The sequence below is a fragment of the Taeniopygia guttata genome, chromosome 2 (genome assembly GCF_048771995.1).
Source record: "Taeniopygia guttata chromosome 2, bTaeGut7.mat, whole genome shotgun sequence".
Classification (NCBI taxonomy): domain Eukaryota; kingdom Metazoa; phylum Chordata; class Aves; order Passeriformes; family Estrildidae; genus Taeniopygia; species Taeniopygia guttata.
The window spans coordinates 113,328,071-113,346,572 of record NC_133026.1 but is presented as its reverse complement, the minus strand read 5'-3'; the positions used below and the strand labels follow the sequence as shown (position 1 = coordinate 113,346,572).

The 18,502-nt window shown below is 36.6% G+C and overlaps 1 protein-coding gene across 2 annotated transcripts in view; it reads right to left on the bottom strand.

The window, feature by feature from the left end:
* The window catches only part of XKR4 (XK related 4), a 221,281-nt gene that overhangs the window by 14,190 nt on the left and 188,589 nt on the right, over positions 1 to 18,502 (bottom strand). The window lies entirely within an intron of this gene.

Below are 18,502 nucleotides of genomic sequence, written 5' to 3'. Positions count from 1 at the left end.
AACCTGACAAATATTTCAAGCATTCGATATGATATTATTTCTTGTAAGATCTAAAACATTGGCATTGTGAAAATACAAAAACTGTAAAACAATTGTTGAAAAAATAGACCTTTCTATACTTATTTTAAATATGTATTATTCTTTTCTCCTCAAGAGAATTTGATTCTTGTCAGTAGGTAAATTTGGGGAAAAAAAATGCTGTTTTGAAACAAATCTGACTTTCAAACTAATCTGTTGCTTCCATACACTACCAGAAAAACACCTTACACTCCCATTTCAAAAATGGTATAGTTCAGCACAATTATTCAAATGATAAATACTTACATAGCATTCTGGTAGAAATTAATTATAATTCTTCTTTACTAGAAGATTAATTTTTATTTACTTATGACTTGTATCCAGCTGCTTTGGATGGAAATGGGAATTGCAATTGAAATGCAAAATCCTTGCCTTTCAAGTCTATTTATTATTTAAATAAAATTGCAATAAATGTTGTATACAGAGGAAAAATGTATCAAGCATTTTATATTTAAAACTGGTTTACTACCAAAGCTAATTTTACATACAGCTAATGAATGAATTCATAACTCTCAGGATCCCAGACTGAGAATTTATTCATAGGCTGTTTAATGATAATAATGCTTCCGCTTATTCTATTTCTAAGCAGTTCCTTAACTTTGAATTAGTTATTGAAGTAAATCAAACTGACATGAAGAAAACAGTTCTTTTGTCTGCTGTTAAAAGCTCCTTAATAATTTCAAAAGCTTTGGTCTGGATGCATAGCCAGTATTTTTCTTCCTAATTAAACATCTTTCTTTAAAACTTAGCAATCAAGAATATATTACTTAAATATTATAAATTTTAAGAAGTTGTATTAATAAAAATGGTAAATTTAAGCCTAAATACATGTTGCTATTTACTTTGAAAGAAAACAAAAAAAAGATTATTTTAAAAGAGAAAAAACTTAAGTTATGGAGATAAAATCTATTTAAACAATTCATTTGGCATAACACACTAAGATTTGGCTCAGTGTGTAGTACAAAGAGATTCATTGCTTGCAGGAGGGATTCTGTTTGCCTGTGTTTCTCCCTCTCTGGCAGGGTGCTAATAATGTTGTGAGCTTCCATGAATTGAAAACCCCCTCATTTTAAAAATAAAAGTAATAACAAACAATTTTTTAATAAAACTTCATAATTTTTCTTCCCATGCAGAAGCCTACATGAAAAACCACCGCAGTTACTTCTGGAATCTTCCTTTATGGACAAAATAAGCTATCAGCAATGAAGACAGGAAAGAGACATGGTATAAATTGGTGTTTTCATTTCTGATGTGTATATTTGCTTTTTCACACTGAGCTGCCTTTCTGTATCCATTATCTCTGATGACAACCCTGGGAGCTGAAATTTTCATGTAGGAATGTTTTAAGTATTTAAAAAAACACAGTTCATTTCCCTCATGAAATGAAAATTTGGGAAATGTAGATGAATAGGATAAAGAATCTTTCTATACAGACAAGCCACTCTGAACAAGAACTCAAGAATAGCATTATCAGCACAGGAAAAAATAATGTGAGCAAGAAATCCATATATTTTCTTTGCAAATCTAACTTTAATGACCTCACATACTCCCCCAGAGGTTTGAAGAGATATCATCAGTTTTGCATTAGGAAGTGTAAAATCATTCAATAATGCACAAAAAAATACAATGTTAAACTCATAGGAATTTCCACTGTTCTAATGCTAATTAATTCATTGTCACTGTCTGGGACATAAAGAAGCAAGTACAATAGCTATGTAATTCTGTTATTCAAATAGTCATTAATAGGGAATCATCATCTGCTTTTACAGAACAAACTAAGGGATACTGGCATACAGGAGAGAAAAGGAGACTAGGGAATGTACAAAAGGGAGGAATTGCCAGTTAATATATTATTTATCTGCTCTTTGCTATTGGCAATGGTATTAGGGATATAGAATTAAGATAAAGTTAAATGCTTCATGGGCTCCATTCATTTTTCTTTATTGATGAGACCAAGTGCTAAAGAATTATTGAAAGTAAATTAATAATGAGAAGAATGATGTAAAAGTGATGCAAATGGCAGTTTGCTAATAAATGTCATTATATAAATAATTCACTGGGAGTGATTAGAAATAAAGTGAATTATTGTAGCCCTAAATGGATAATTCATTAATTAGAATATATTGATGCCTTTGCTGAGTATATATTAATATAAACATCTTTAACCCTATTTCAAAGAGGAAATAAAAAATATTTCCATTACTTTCAAACAAAAATTTTAGCAATGTAGGTGCAGTCAGGAAGACTTATTTCCCACTCAGAAATGAACAGAAATTGGACAAGATCTATGGGGCCACTGCTCATGAACCAGCTTTCTGACTTGCTCATTTGCAGTCTCTGCACACTTCTTGCATACTGCAGCAGCTTTCTGGTGTATTTCACTTCTTGTATTATCAGTCTTATATTTAGGTTCTTGATTTTGGAAATTAAGACTAAATAACCATTCCTAGTGAATATGTACACAAGCAACCATAAGCACACCCACTACAGACTTCTACAAGAACTGGAAAGCAGGAATTCTCTAAAATGGCCTTAGGAAGCATGAAAGCATGCTCCTGTTTCTTTCTTTTCTAAAGCGGAACCTTTAAACATTTCCCACAGTATATGATTTGATCTTTAAAGTTCTGTCCTGAAAAGGAAAGAAAGGCAGGCTTTGCACAGGAAAAACATCACAATTTAAATCAGCAAAAGGATGCTTTTGAATGGTTCTAAAGTGGGCACCTGAAAGACTCTAAATAGCAAAGAGTGGGAGTGTACATACCCACTTTCAGCCTTTGCAGCACAGCCCATTCACAATAGCCACAACAGCAAGAAAATAGTGCATTGTATCAGGAAAACATTCTGCAAGGAACTAATTATAATCTGTTTAGAGTGAAAAATACAATTTAGCCTCTTCTATTCTCTGAATGGTTTGCATATACTTAATTATATTATTTGTGTAAAGGAATGACATCTTTTTAATTACAGATGAGTTTTGGAAGTTCTTAACATAGTGAGAGCATATCAGACTTTCTGTTTGATAAACAAAGAACAGGATTGCTTTGATTCAATCATAACTTTAATTTCTTTCCCTGAAATTATTAATTTCCCCATATATGATATGTGCTTGCATTTTATAGATTGTGGCATTTCTCTACAGATACTTTAAATATAATACATAATACATTACAATGAACTAAAGCTTATTAAAGACAAGATAAAAAACTAACATACATGACTTTCACAAGTGAAAGTAAACGCATACGAGGGAAAAGATAATGTATAGAGAGATGAATACATTCACAAATTTTGTTTCAAGGAAGCAAGCAAGCTTGAATAACTAGATGAGAAGCAATGGAATTCTCCTCAATGGCATTTGTGAGAAAACCAATTTGGACTTGAAAAATTAAAGGTATATCCAGGTCCATAAATGACTTTTTTTCTAAACATATCAGTACATAAATCCTATATAGCATAAGGACAGAACACCTCAAGTCAGCTGGAAGCCCTACAAATAAATGAACTGATCTGAGAAAGTGCTCCTTGACATTCAACATGATTTCAGAAATCAAACTCTTGCCAAGGCATCTGTCTGCTTCATCCTTCCTTTAAAACTTGTACTCATCTTACCATTTCCAGGAGTAAATTAATCTAAAAGCAGGAATACCGAATGCAGTAGGACATCTAGGTGTGACAACAGTGCCTGGGATGTGAGACTTTGAAATATTATTTTAAGAAAGTCTATTTTTTGGTTTTCCTTCTCAGCTGGAGAAGTGACATTACATGTATCTAAGCTTCCAGGTGCTTCTCTGAACCACAGCCAAGGATCTCTAATATTCATATCTAAGTCCTTTAGGAAATAGCACATCATGACTCTATCCCCTCAGCTTCAGAAAATGCCTTGCTATATTTACTCATCTTTTGCCACAGTGCTCTGCAAGTATAGGCACAAGTTAAAGATTCACGTGGAGGCAGCCTTGCAGGCAGCTTGAAAATAGTCTGTGGGTTTCTGCACTAATTCTTTTGTTCCCAAACACAGTGTATGACAGCAATGTATGTCGTGGTGTACATACTGTGATTCCATATGTGGTTCAGGACACAGGAAGCTTTGAAAGCTTTAAGGGCAGCTTTTAGTCATATCGAGGGCCATGTGTCCAAGTCATCAGTACATGTTTCATGCTCATGGATCTCATTCCCTGATTAATATTGTGAGATGAAACCTAAAGATGAAACTTGTTGGTTTTCAATTTTTTTTGTTTCATGTGTTCCTATTTTCTAAAGGGATAACAATATAAACTCTTGCCTTCACCTGGGCTATTTCCTAAACATGTTACCAAAACAATCCTACTACATTCCCATGTCATTAAGTTTGTCATATATATTAGCTATCATAAACCAAGATCAAAGGCTTTCTGTTCAAATGAAATAAGCTTCCTGAGGTCAGAAAAGCACCTTTTTCTTTTTTCTTGACTCCCACTATATCTGATTGTATCTAGTTTGAAATGGACCCAACTGAAATGTTCCACTCCTGTGGTTTTACACTCAGACTGTTTCCTACCCACAAACATGGGAGTGTCAGTGTCTGAGGATGAGTCTTCAGTGGTTCATATTTCCAGTTTTTACCACAGGCTTCATTAATAGCTGGGGATTTTCAAGGCAACATAGATGGTTTCATCAGCTTGCCAACATTCAGTTTAACTTTCTTCCACTGCATACCGAGGTAGATTAGTGCAGCATAATGCGTGTCAGGAACTTTTCCTTGTTGAAATGTAAGTCAGAATTACACCTGATATTACTCCTCCTATGTGTTACACAATACGCATAGAACATGCTAGCATATATATATATATATATATATATATATACATATATATGTATATATATATATATATATATATATATAAGAATTATGTCTCCCATTATTCTTCTTGGCTGCTTTCAATAGACACTTCTGGTGTTACAGCTTCCAGCTGCTTCTTTAATTTGCCTCTCCACAATAACCTGTCATTTCCCTGAAAATCAAGAAATACTCTATGTATTGTATTACTTTCAACCTTACTCCTTTTACCTACTCCTAATATTTTACCAGCAGTGATTTGGACTCTGTAGAGGAACATGGTTAACTGGCAAAAGTTTGGCTTATCGTATATATCTTTAGCACTTTCTTAGGGTCTGTACAGGATACCTGCCTAATGATTTATCTCTTGCTGCACTCAGAATCTTATCCACCTTAGCAAATCTTACTTTCAGACAGTGTTGAGAAACTTCTGCTGAGCTGGTCATAGCTTTAAATACATGGATGATGGTTATAATTTTTTTTCAAGATAAAATCAAGCACAGTTCCCCTTTGCCTTGCCCCTAAATCCAAACTAACTCTTTTACCCAGTTTTTGTTGTTAATGTTTCAGGAATTGTATTAGAAACTATGAATAAATCAACGTAGATAGAGAGAGGCAACTTGGTATGCAGAGACCACAAGAACCATGAAAGTTGGCTCTCTCCTGTCTTCCAAAAGACCACAGTAAGTAATTGAGTTCTCTCTTTCTTCATGGGCACCAAAAGCTCCACTACCTTCTCCTCTATCTGTAGAAGTAATTGGCTGTTTCAGACCATTGAATGGAAGTCTCATTGTCAGAATACCCCTGCTAAGGCCAGTTACTAGCTCACATGCTGGGTGATCTCTTCCCCTTCAATTACATTTTTCTAAGATTTGTTAGTTTCTTGCTCTACTAAAGATTTGTTATACTGAAAACTTTCAGTTTAGGAGTCATCATTAGCCACCAATCAAGTCCAGTCCTTCACTGGCAGTGACAATGGCCAGGTACTCATGTGTGCCGTGCTGCCAGGCTTGGCAAGACAGCATGAGATCATTTTGCCTGTTAGGAATCTAAACTTAAATTCTGTACTTTCACAGCTAGACTCCTTGTCTGTTAGGTAATTTGGTGTCTTTTATTCCAGTGAAGTATGCGCAGCACAAACATACCCACTGACTCCAGGCTCATTTCCATGATTTCTACATTTCAGGGCTTTCAATGGCTTGAGCCTGCTGCAAGTAGGTTACAAAAATCAAGGGATTATTTGGAGGATACAGCAACTCCAAGCAGAGCAAATCCCCTGTCATTAACTCTTAAGAAACATCATGACAACCTAATGCTAAGTTAAATCTAGGGCACCATCTATGGGAGACAGCTCCACCTGCACTGCTCTGTCCAATGCCCTGCCTGCATGGACCCTTCCACAGCGCCTGTGGCAGCAGCAGCCCTTCTCCCTGCCACCCAGCAGGGGAAAAAGAAAAAGATGGAGCTTACTAGACACATAAGAAATCCTGTTAGAACCTAACTCTTGAGGAAATGACTTTCTGCTGGCCCACATGATTTCACCAGTACTCTTCTGTTGAGCTTTTATATGCTTTTGCTTATGCAGCTTCTGTATAAATTCTGTCCTCATATATTTCACTGTGGCTGGAGGAACCAGTCACATGGATTTTCCTTCCATGGCATCTAACAAGATCAACTGGAACTTTTTTAATAGGAAATGCTTTTGAAAAATAATAAAGTAAACCATCCCAACCCGCCCCCCCCCCATGACACAGTAAAGGCCATTTAGATTATTTAAGTCTTCTATTAAAGAATACACAATTAAAAAATATAGATATATTACTTAGTCTATGAGAGTGCATAAGCACAAATAGAGAGGAAAGTAGTATTAGTATTTGTTTCTTTTGCAAAGTCACTATGTCACCTGCCCCAGGCTTTGTATGCCATCCTTCTCGCCTCACAGGGTAGAAGCCTGCCAGATGTTGGTGGGTGACTTGGCACTGCTGCAGGTGTGGACTGATCCCACACATCAAAAAGGGGCAAGAAGGTAAAACTTAACAACTCTCAGAGAAACAAAAGAAAACTAGAATTGAAATTGTTACAAATTTTGGAAATAAGTCTGTTGAAGTGAAAGCATGGTGGTGCTACAAACAATATTGGTTTCCTAATCAAGTTGCTATGAAACTGTTTTCTAATTATTTTCTAGCTGTTTTCTAATTGAGTGTCAGGTGCCCAAGTGTTGGCAAGGGGATACATGGAGTGGCCTCCATGAGGAGAGGTCAGAGCCTGTCCCATGTGTTATTTCCAGTTATTTCTAGTCATGGTGTTGGACTGGAAATAACTGGAAATAACACATGTTATTTCCAGCCAGTTTCAGCCGGCTCCAAAGTGATCCACCCCAGAATGCAGCTTAGCCCATCAGCCAATATGTTGGTGCCTCTGGAAAATACATTTAAGAATGGACATTTAAAAAACCTCAATTTAAAAATTAAAGGCAGAGGAGGGGGGGAAATAAGGTTGAGAAAGCACTGTAAGCACATGTAAGCACTGAGTTGAGAGAGAAGGAAGGGGATGAGGTTCTCTAGGTAACTCTGGGAGAGAATCATGGTAGAGCAGGCAATTTCCCACTGCCTGTGAAGAACCATGATGGAGAGTATTTACAGCCTGCAGCCCCTGGATATTTCTTGAAGGAAAGTATGGCCTTTGGAGACTCCACACGGGAGCAGTTTTTTTCTTGAAGGAACTCTACTGTGTAGGAGAGATACCATGCTGAAGCAGGGGAAAACTATGAGGAGAAAGAAGCAGGAGAGAGAAAATGTTACAGACTGACTGCAACTCCCCATTTCCCTTCATCCTGTTCCACATGGAAAGGGAAAGCAGAAGGATCAGGGATGAAAGAATGAAGTTTATTCTGGTAAAAAGGGAATATAGGGGGGAAATCTTGCTTTAATTAGTCCATGTTTCCCACTATCCACGTCTTTTCACGGGCAATAAATTATATTAATTATTATATTGGAGGTTGAATCTGTTTTGCCTGTGGTAGTAACTGGTGAAGTATCTGCCTGCCTTTACTCCAGCCCACAAGGTTTTTCATCCTCTTTTCTCACCCTGTCCTGTTGAGGAAGCAGAGCAAATGAACAGCTGGGGGTTGTCTGTCTGCAGTCCAAGGTCAACCTATCACATGAATTCCCTCACGCCAATACATTTTTGCATTGTCAAACTGTACATATGGTCATGGCTTTAGGGGCCAGGTTGTATCTGTTCCCTCCAGGACCACTCAAGGAAATTATTTTTTCCTTGCACAGGGATACATGAAACATTCCACAAAGTACTGTAAACCCTCCTTCCCCTGAAGGGTGTCTTGCCGCCTGCCAGTGACCTACAATGTACAGGCTGCCTCAGAAATGAATGTCTGAGAAATTCAAAGCTGCCACAATATTTCCTGAGATTTAATGAGAGGATATGGGAGAAGAATGCACCAAATACCCAGAAGAATTGGACGGTTACTACGAATACAGTTTTTCAATGTCTGTAGAGAAAAGTACACATTCTAGAAAAGGAAGTACCTATAAAATTTTTGTGTTTTAGTTTAACATAGTCACAACAAATTCATCATCTTAATTTTTTAGTGAAACACATAAAAAACTTGATACTTCACTTCATAGATGTACAGATATATTGAAAGTGAGATAGCACAATAACAATTAGTGTAAAATTAAAGCCACAGAGCACTGAATCATGAACACTGAGTGAATCTTATAATTGTGTTCAAAGAAGTGAATAAGAATTCCAAAGTTTCAAATAAGGGACAAAGCATCCTTCCAAAGGCTATTTGCCTTGACTTCAAATATGCACTTTTTTTTCCAGTCTGATTTTATCTACCTTCAGCCATTGATTTGGCTGAAGTTCTGTAGAGTTCAAATGACTTAAGCCATATTTAATGGACCTTCAGAGTTTTAAAAATTAAAGGTTTCCAGGGCATAGGTTTTTTACTCAGAAGACCTCAGTACTAAATAGCTGAAGAAAAATTTCCTAAGCCTGAAATGAGCTGATGAAAGATATAGATTTTTAGTATTAACCAAGATTTCTGACGCATTTTCTACAAGCATTACACAAGCAAAACAGCTGCAATACTGGCTGCAATATGGTTGAACATATCAGAAATAGTATCTGGACAATTCACACTATCTCTTCTGAGTATTTTTTTCAAGACATAGTGAATATCCTAAACTACAAATAGCACTATCACACTGGCTCTAGAAATGTCTGCTGAGGATTTGCAAAAGGAAGGGCTAAATAAATATTTCAAATACACCTGAGGCATCCAACACAGATAAGACTAGAAGCCAAGATGCATTTTGGCATGAAAAATAGCCCAAAAGTCTTACAAGAAATTGTATTACAAATCAATTGCAAGGGACCAGGTCAGTGGCAAAAAAATATTGACTCCATGCAAAAATAGCATGGGGCCCTTATATCTCCTTAAGTTATGATTTTAGGATTGGCTTTCAGTGGTTCATAGGCTCATATTGGCTTTCTGAAAGGCGATAAATTTCAGCCCTCATTAAGGAGCTGATATTTCTCCCACTTGCACATTAAATTTGGTCTGAAGTTTGTACCTTATTTGACACAATTTGTCTAAGAAATATTTTGTACATGTAGCATTTTTTTGTGTTTGCCTTTTAACCTTCTCTAAGCTCAAAAGAGATGTTGAGGATAATTTCTGATATGATGCTCAGGGACAAAACACAATTAGTGTCACTCTGAAAAAGAAATCAATTTAGTATTTGTTCAATCCCACTTAGCAAAGGAAAAACTGGAGCTGTTAGTTCATGTTAGTACATGAAATGAAGAAGTTTCCTTTGGATCAAACTCTTCACTATGTTTCTTTCACTTCAAAAAAGTTCAAGTGCATTTTCACAGTAATTCATTAAATAGACTTATTTTTCTGTTAGTGAAAAAGCAATTACTAACCTCTTCTCCTTCATCTCAAAAGAAAATCCATATTTTCACCTACTGTGGAGATAATGCAAATTGAAGCAAAGCCTAACAAACTGTTTTGAAGAATATTCAGTGTATTTTGAAGATTAATTCTGCTTCCAGTGCATACCATGCTTGGATTATTTTAGGTCTCATATTTACATCTTTGTATTCAATATTAGTTGCAAAGTTATTCATTTGTAGTAAGGAAGATCTACAACTATATATCTACCTATGAGTGATATAGTTGGAATATATGCACATGACATATGCAGGTAAGTATTACACACATTCTGTATGTATGGCATATTTAGAGATACAAACTACATGCACAAAAAATGATGCAATTTGAATATATCAAGCAAAATAATGACTCAACATTTCCTCTGAAAAGCTTTTTCCAATATTTATCTGTGGCTTGTGCCAAAAATTTGCTTCTTTTTGCAAGTTTAAATGGATCTAATTTTAATTTCTGCTGCTTGTCTAGAAGATTGAAAAAGTTCCCCTGGTTCCTGTCATTAAGCTTTTTTTTTTCCAAAAGTATAAGTACCCAGAGAGAGGGATTGAATTACTTCTTCAACCTTTCCCCAATATTCTAGGCTTATGAGTTCCTAAAAGACTTATATCCCAATGGATGATTGATGGCCTCTGAGACCATTTTTCTCCTGTCCTTTGAATTTCCTTGAGTAGCTCCTTCCTTCAGGAAGTGTGAGTCACAGAACAGGGCACAGTGGTCTTATTGGTGGTCTTCAAAGTGGTTTGATCTTTTTAAAATCTCTACTGTATCTCTTTTTTTCCTTTTCATGCATGGATCAATATAAGGTTCAAAGTGTCAACTTGACACTGAGATCTTACACAAAAGCTCTTCTCTTTCCTGCTGTGCCATCTTCTGAATTACTGTTTTCTAAGAAAGACAATTTCCCATCCTATGGGTGTAGTTTGTGTGTCTGATTGAAAAAGACACTTTCCTGTATTAAACCATAATTAGTTGGTTGTGATAAGTTTTGATCAGTCAGTCAGGTTGGCCTGTGATGGCAGCTGTCCCAAGCACTATCAGCTACCATCACATCTCTGTGCAAAGCCTGGAAATGCCAGCCACTGGAAACCCAGCTGGCAAACGACACTTGTCATCATCCATAAGGCTATCAAGCAAGATGAGAGCAAGGACAGGCATTTAGTAGGTGCTCCTGAGCATTCCCTCACTTATTCTTTCCTAATTTCCATATCCATCTAGATGACAGATTTTAATATACCTTAAATGAGGTCTACTCCTTCCTGCTCTAAAATCTTGCGTGATTTTAAGTCATATGAACTTAAAAAATATTTATACATTATTCATGTTGCTGTGATCATTCTAACTTCTGAGCTTGTCAGTGAATGATAACAGGTCTGGGTAACAAGACCTGATATCCAATAAACAAAAAGGTTTGCAGAATTCTACTGTCTCACTTCTAATTCTTTGTTACCTGAGTACAGAGTTGACATTTCTATTATTTTCTGCTGAATTAAAGTCAGGATAATCTATACTAATGTTTATTTCTGTGCACACTTACTTTTAAAATTTTTAGATTTGTTTCTTTATGCATCTGTACATCAGTGTGCTCTATGGCAATTGTTAAGAATGACCAACTGATTTCAACAGAATTTGACACAGAAACAGATGTCTCAAAGATACTAAGTCCTGTGAGGTTTAGGATGCACAGCAGCTAAAGAAGAGCCCAAAGAAATGTTCCCACTTAAAGTATAGTGGACTTAAGTAATTTCATTTTTATGCTTGAATTTCAGGCATTTTTATGCCTTCAGGCCTTTTTATTGCAACAGCTAGGGACCAATTAATAACTGAATAAATATGTCCCTGGCAGCTGGCAAATTCACAAAAATGTAACTTTGAGCTAATCCCAGCAGATATTGCTTCTTAGCCATCCAAACCCAAAGTCATGAGAGAGAATGCAGAATAAAGCAGGGAGTGAACAGCACGGTGTGACAACCCAGGGGATCTGAGGAAAAAAATGGATATATTCTCAGGGCAGTGGTTAAGGCAGGAAATGACATTTCATTATTTCTGCTGCTTGAAGAATGTATATTAATAGGCACTCTCCTTTTCTTCAACTCATTTACTTCTCCAATATTTTTGTTAAAGTATAATGTTTCAGTGTCTACAGACATACACAGTAGGGCCCTCCAGGCTGAACATGAAATAGTTCAGGCTGGACATAGAACACAAAGAGAGCCCCGCAAAAGGAACTTGAAGACTTAGATCATGTTTGAAGGATTATTGAACATCTACCTCAAAGTGCAGATAAATGAGTATTAGTTTTACACTAATGTGACTGTAAATCAGATTCTCTGCAGACACAAAGGGGGGTGACAGTCTGCTGCATACCTAATATTTATTTGATTTATTGTTTTTTGATCTGACAGCAGAGTAGCAAGGCATTTTTATGACACTGATTATCAAGAAGTTATCAATTCACATCACTGGGACATTTTAACAAAGAAAATAACAATAATAACACATTCAATCTATAACAGTTACCTAAGTAAACAATTTGAGATCAAAATCCAGTATTTTCTCAACATCAGCAGTAGTAGCAACAACTGATAAAAGCCCAGAATAAGTAGTTCTAAACCTATTGGTGAATACACTAGACTAATAGAATATAATTACTCTGGTCCATCTTATTAATTTTGATTTGGAAAGGAAGAAGGGTAGTGTGTGTGCCCTCAATTGGGGAAGGTATGCTAGGAAATATGCTATTTCCCTTCAGCTCTGGTAGTTTGGATGTGCAACTGTGAATGACTCTTCATTCAGCCTGCAGAAAAATAGCTTATCTCTGCTGCTGCACTTAGATAACTTGTCCCTCTCAGTCAATTATGAACATAACTATTTAACTATTCTTTAGAAAACAAAGCTCATAGAAAGCCCTCTGAACCATGCTATAAACACACCGCCAAGCAAAGAGTCAAAACCAACACCATGACAAACTAGTATCCCATTTTGAGATTTGGAAGGTAATATGAAATTACATTTCAAAGAGTTCAGATTCCCAGTTAGAGAAAAAAAAGTGCCATGATCTAGTTGAGTAAATGATCTTCCACAGAGAGATGAAGTAAATAGGTCAGGCAAATTTTTTTTAAATAATTGTGTTTCTTACTAGAGCACATGCAAAATACCTTTTCCCAAACACTCTGGCATTGGTGGGAAAAAATATTTCACATTAATCAGAAACCCATTCATTGTGCAAGTAGATTGTCTCTATGTCTCTACAAGATTTAATGCTAGGATACCAAGATGAATCATATTTTTAGCTTCTATCATTTAATTTGAACTCTTCACACTTCTGGCCTAGTTATGCTGTAATAAGTTTCAGATTTTTCTGTAGCTATTTTGGACTGTTTCGAAACAACATATTATGAGCATTGATGCTAGCCAAGGAATAAATATAACACTTTTGCAGAAACCTAGCATACTTAAATTATTAACTCTTTTTTTCAAATTGTAGCCTGATTTGGGAAACAGGTGACAGAAATTTTGATTATGTTTAGAACAGGATATGAATACAAAGTTGTTTAGATATTTTCCTTACTTTGTTCTTGAAAAGCAATGTCTAATGAGGGGAAAGAGTGTGATTTAATTTATCTTTCTGAGATACTAAACTCTTTTTTCTCCTCTCACAAAATAATTACCATTAAACATCTTGTCTGTTTCAGTTCTACATATTTTCCTTCTACTGTTTCTTACCCCAAAAGGATTCAGCATCACCTCCCTCCCAAATGATGCTTGAGACACCTTCCTTTTCTTTTTGTCATCTCATCTGTAATGTTTTCAAACTGTTTTTTTTTCTCATTGCTCCTTATATTTCTTGCTTTCCTGCAGGTTTCCCAGCTCATATATTTATTTTCTGTACAGGTGCTCCAGATTCTTAACCCTCCTCCACCCTTCCTATATGTATCTCCACATCCCTGTACCCATTCCAGCACAGGGACAGGGTGCCCAGGTACCTGCATTTAGATAAAACCTTTTGATGACTGGAGGATAGAGATCAGAGATGTCTGGGTCAGGAATGTGTTGTGGTCCATCATAAAACCAGACAGCTGCCCTCTCATGCTCACTCCTCTTGGCAGCAGCAACCTGTCCCAGCAACTCACTGCCCTGGTTTCCAGCCTGTGTGTAGTCACACACAGGTAGCACCTATTTGCTGTTCTTCAGGCTTTCCCCCAGGCCAGCTCATCTGCTTTCCTTAAGGAGACAGATTTTTTTTTTTTTTTTTTTTAAGTCCTGGTAACTGTGGTTATTTTTAATTTTTTTTTTTTTTTTAAAGATCCTGCTACAGCAATGAATTTCATAGGAAACAAATATTCTTCTGAATTTTAAAGCAAGTTTTACTGGTGCTACCTGCTTCATATTTTAATACAAGATGTCATATTGAGGACAAAGGTCTGCTTGTGTGAATAACTATCAATTCAGCAATGAAATTCACTGCTTCCTAGTTTTTCCAAAGCAGCCTTCATTATCTGGGGCATTTCAATTCACTTTCTTCTGTTCTGACTAGCACTCTTGTTTCCTTAATTATGTTATCAGAATAACCCCTGCCCTGTGCCTCTATACATTTTTATTACTTCTCTTTCTCATAATGAGGTGAGGGAACTCTGAATACAATAGTCAAGTAATCAGGTAAAGTTCTGTAGACTGCAGGAATATATTTGTAAGTATTTGCTGTCACACTGTGTTTCTGTCTGCATTAAAATAATTTATGCTATTCACAGAGTACCTATATCCATGAATTCATAATTTAACATTAAAATAGATAAAGTCATAGGCATGATCTCAACACAGCCTCGTCTCAGTTCATAGAGTTCATGCAAAGAGTCCATAAACTGAGTACCTCAGAGGTTTCTGGGAAATGCAAGTGATATTTGTACAAAAAATTGTGTCTGACAATATTCAGTTAATAAAACACATAATTTCTGTCCCCAGTATAAGATTCCCTCATCTTTATCCATGCTGAAAAGGTGACAAATTTCCCCTTATAGCTCCATTTTATTCCTCTAAGCTCTTCAAGAGGAGCAACGTTAGCTCCCAGAATGAGCGTGTTTCTGTGAATGGGACATTTAACAATTTTTCACAGATCTAACACATTTTCTCAAAATATTTTAGTATCCTCTGCAGCTGCATTATTCTTAAAATAGCTGATGAAGAATGTCGGTATGACATCCATTTTCCTGATGCATGAACCAGACAAAAAGGAGCTGAATGATTTGCCTGAAATATTAACCTACAAAGCCTTTTCAAGAGTAGGAAGCCAGGAATTTTAAAGCAGAGTCTATTATCTGAGGCACAGAGAGCATAGATTTGATGGCACCTCAGTACCACTTGGCAGCAGACTCCTTGGCTAAACTTTCACACGGAATTATCTGCCTGCATCGGTGCTGTGTTTATCAGTGGACTCGAGCGCCGCTGCCCATGAGCCAGCACTACAATCTGTGCCTGCACTGCAGACATTGGCTCGTCAGCATTGAGCTGGATCTTCAGAAACTTCTTTCCTGAATGATCAGTTTATTAAAAAGGTGTACAACTTTTATATTTTGGAAGCCAGTTGAGTTCCACTTAATCTATCAAAAGCAACTGGGCTTTGAAAATAGGTGAAAACATGAAGGAGAGAATGTTTCTGAATGATGCTTTTTACAGTTGCGGGCAGTGACAGGTATTTATTTCATTCTTTCAAGCACTTGGCTAGCAACTACAATTCAGAATTATCACAACTGCCATTTTCTCAAGAGCTATATAAATCAAGCTGTCTTACCAACTTAGCAGCTTTCTACATTCTAAATCAAGAAGGGCTTAGTTTATCTTCTTACAGCTGGAGGTGATGCTTCGTGCCTGTGCTCACCCAGGAGAGTGTTTAACCACTGCGCTTCAAGCATGCTGCGAATGCCTGCTGCGAACACTGGCATGCCTTTGGGCGAGTATGAGAGACGATTTCCTGGAGTTTTTCCAACCTTAGATGCCATTCACAAGATTATCACAGTGGTGATATATTTGTTCTAGACTTCACATTTGTGCACACAAACTTCTAATGGGTTTTGTGCTAATTCACTGGCAATGACTGTTAGGTGAATTAATTCTTCTTATATTAGTTTTGCAGAGGCACAAAATTCCAGTAGCTTTCCTCATCTGAGAGACTTGAGGACTGATCATAAATTCTGTGAGCATAAACTTATGAGCATAAATTCTATGGGTCATTAGCAGTATTTGGTTCAGTAAACCCTTATGGGCCTTTTTAAATTATCTTACCTCATACACTCAGTAAAATTATTCAATCAAACATTGCAACATGAATTTATCATTTTTGTCCAATGGCACGTTTCACATCCACATCTGGAACTTCTGAGCTATACAGGGTATATATTATGATATTTAAATAGCAATTTAATAGCAGCACTGTCTAAATAAGGATATTGCCTAAATCAGTTATTTTCTGAAACAATCAAGATTTGCCTCTTGTTTTTAAAAACTTCTTTTGCATCTTTAAGAATCAAGCAGAAATTTTACTAGCATATTTGCAAGTAGAATATTAACAAATTTCCCTTACTTTACAAAAGCTATTTTATTCTAGGTATCACCAAGCTGAACTGAATTATTACTGCATGGTAATAATGTCCTCAAAATAGAATTCTATAATGTGAACACTTAAACTCATGTAATGAATGCCAATTATTCTATTACTCTGCTCAGTGTATAATTACAGAAACTGGAGAATATTCTGAGCTTACAGTTTCTCTATTGTTGGACTGTTTGGTAAACTTGACTGGCAGCTTCTCTGTTAATTTTTCTTAACCAGAAGGGAATCAAGTCATGCAGCTATTTTGAATGACAGCTAAAGAATACTGACTAATGAGCAAACACTCCACACTGCATTTTAAAAATGCAAACACCATCCAGGAAAAGGAATTGAAGTAGCCAATTTGTATAATAAATGACTTTATAAGGCATGCATGATAACAGAACTGAGGAAAAATGGGATGCTAGTCCAGGTGGGCTCAATGCAGCAGGCATCCACAGGCACACCTTTACATCTTGAAAGGCAAACACCACATACCTTGGCTAAATTTTCAATTAATTAAATAAGTTGCTAATATAATTAGCTTGCTCATTTTTGCTTTCCCATGATGAAATGAATGAAAAGAACCCTTTGCACTTTTGAAGACAGACACTTATATAACCACACATATTTGCCATAAGTAATGTAGGTCCTTGGCCTTCAGAGTAGGAGGATGGATTGAGGGAGTTTGCCAACACATTATCCTGGCAGAAATTAAAGGAGCTTGAAGGTGGCTGTCATTTGCCTCTGCTGCTAACAGTTTTAAAGGATTATTGATTCAGCTGATAAGCTTTGGAGGAGTGTAGCCACGTTGCCTTTCTCAAGGCCACAGTCTTTGCACAGGAGGGAACAGCTGCTTGCCTTCCAGGGCATCAGGGGATTGCTGCACACCAGAAAACTCTTCTGCAGTCCCTGGCTGTGAATTAAAGGCTGCTCTGTGGTGGGAGTAATTGCCTGTGTCTGTGAAATAGGTCAGCCTGCCAAGCAATGCAAGGCTCTTTCCTCAGCTGTAAAGTATCAAAGCCTTAGAGATCCACATAAGTTAAATGTTTGTGAGAGAAGACAGTAAGGAAGGGAGCAAAGGTTTAATGCATTGTAAGCAACCAGAAAACACCCGTGAGTCTTTCTGTGAGGAAAAATAAGGTTCACCAGAGCCGCTTTTCAGTAAAGGCACATAGTCACACAGAAGGAAAAGAGTACTGCTGAGGAACATAAAGAGCTGATTTTTAATACAATTCTCTCTTGTTCTGGCTGTACTCGCCAACATTTCACCTTAGGTTAAAACTTCTTGTTTGTTGACCCCTGGTACAATGAGGTGGAAAGGAAATGCATAACTCAATAGGATCTGAGTCATGTTAAATTCATCAAAAGAAATTTGTGAAATGTCTAGTTTCCAGTTTCAAAAGTAACTTAAGCTTCAGCAGTAATTAAGTACTTAACACCCCTGATGTCATTGAGCATTAGACATTAAAGGACTTCAGATGAAATCCTATGGGCCAAGATCTTCACATCTAAAAATATCATTGTTGTTAAGTTTGCTGTAAGACGCCTACTACAGCTCAAAATAAACCCTTGTGTTGAATCCTTAGTGCCAGCTCCAATTCAGTTACAATTTTGGAAATGTAACCTGAGGGAATATTGACCCAGTCCCTTGCTGAGAACTTCACTGCCTGTCTGGGAAAATTAGTTTTCCTGAGACTTGAACTATGTTTTCAGTGGTAGTGCTCTTCTGCTAACTGTTAAAAGCTTTCTATACTGTTTCCAGGGTTTTATCCAACTAAGATACCTGTGTACCTTTTCTCTTCCTTCTGTCAGTCACGCACTCACGAGCTTGCTTTTGTGCTGAAGCTCCTACTTAAAGAATAGAACTCAATGAAAAATCCAAGATAAGGCTAAAGCACCATTAGAATGGCCTTCCAGGAGGGAATATAAACATAGCCAACCTTTCTTCTGAATTAACTTAATACAAATGCTCAGGAGAAGCAGCAGTATAAAAAACTGCTTCAGTAATGTTTGCCCAGCTGAAACATCAAATAGCAAGCCCAGA